This window comes from Triticum dicoccoides, chromosome 7B (genome assembly GCF_002162155.2).
Source record: "Triticum dicoccoides isolate Atlit2015 ecotype Zavitan chromosome 7B, WEW_v2.0, whole genome shotgun sequence".
Lineage (NCBI taxonomy): Eukaryota > Viridiplantae > Streptophyta > Magnoliopsida > Poales > Poaceae > Triticum > Triticum dicoccoides.
The window spans coordinates 40,655,206-40,657,009 of record NC_041393.1 but is presented as its reverse complement, the minus strand read 5'-3'; positions in this window follow the sequence as shown (position 1 = coordinate 40,657,009).

Below are 1,804 nucleotides of genomic sequence, written 5' to 3'. Positions count from 1 at the left end.
CGATGTCTATATAAACCAGAGGGTTTAGTCCGTAGGACAAGAACAATCATAATCATAGGCTAGCTTCTAGGGTTTAGCCTCAACGATCTCGTGGTAGATCAACTCTTGTAATACTCATATCATCAAGATCAATCAAGCAGGAAGTAGGGTATTACCTCCATCGAGAGGGCCCGAACCTGGGTAAACATCATGTCCCCCGCCTCCTGTTACCATTAGCCTTAGATGCACAGTTCGGGACCCCCTACCTGAGATCCGCCGGTTTTGACACCGACAAGCGCCGTCTCGGCATTGCCGAGATGGACGAGGAAGCCATGGAGCTATGGGGCCAACGCTTCCCGCGGGACGTCGTCAACAAGTGCGAGTTCTACGCGCAAAAGAGGGCGGAGAGGGAGGAGAGGAGGGCAGAGCGAGCCGCCTATCGCGAGGACAGGTGTATGCGGAAGGCGGCCGCTCAATTCAACATCGACCTAGGAGCAGCGTCGTACTGGGACTCCGACGACAATCGGTTTCTTGACGCTTTCATTGAGACGTCATAGGAGGACATCACTGAGGCGGAGTCGGAGGAGGAGGAGGAGGAGGACGACGAGGAGTAGTTGAACTATCTTTTTTTATCTATCTATGCTAAACTATCTATGCTATTAACTATCTATGTATCATTTATGGACTGTGATATTTGGCACATGTGTGCCATATAAGCAAAACTGTCACAAATCTATTTCTTTCACTTTAAAGTACCACAAGATCCCCCTTCCTTCGGCCCCACCTTCTCCCAAACGACCCCGCAGGCTTGCCCGAGGAACCTGCTTCTCCCGCACATCTCGCGCGCCCACCCCCGAGAGAACTGCCACTTCTTCACGTTTATCACATGATAAAAAAAATATTGAGCATGTGGGATTCGAACCCACACCTCCTTGGCACGAAAGCGCCCCACCACAACCAAATCACCCTTAGGTATTTGTTGCTCAAATTAAAGAAACTAATTGTTTTGACCCCCTTTTTTACAATTGTGTTACTAAAAAGAGTACAGAAAATTACCACAATTTCCCCTCAGGACAAAGTTACCATGGTATTTGCCTGCAAGTTATCAGGCCTGTGTTGCGTAAGTTATCGTGCTATTTACATAGAACTTACCAGGTACTATGTTTCAACAACTACACCCCTTTCGAAGTTACCACTGTGTTTTGTACACAAGTTATAAGGTCTTCAATGTGTAAAATACCGTGGTACTTACACATAAGTTATCACGGTATGTGTACATCAACCTCGCCCCTGGTCAAAGTTACCATGGGGGATTGTACATGAGTTACCGGGTCTACAGTTCGTAAATTATCATGGTACTTACACCTAAAAACCTAGGTGTGTTTTAGTAACTTTTTCCATAGGTCAAAAATTACCATGATGTTTTTGCGTAACTTATCATGCCTATAGCGGGTCAAAGTGGGCCATTTTTCTGAGCCAACCCACGAGCACGTGTGCCCCTCATGACACTAAACATTGTGTGGATTTTCTGTGGCACATCATGTGTTGTGTTCATCTAGGAGGCCCCGCGAGGCGAGTGTATGTTTTTAACAACTTGTTTTCCTTTGGTAAAAAGTTATCATCATGTTTATATTATAAGTTATTGGTTATGCGGTGCCTATATTATCATGTTATTCACACAAAAATTATCGGAGATGTTTTGAACTACTTTTCCCGGAACAAAAGGTCATCATGGTGATTCTAGGTAACCTATCAAGCCTGCAGTGCTTAAAATATCATGCTATTTACACAAAATTTATCAGGGGTGTGTTTCAGCAAAATCCCC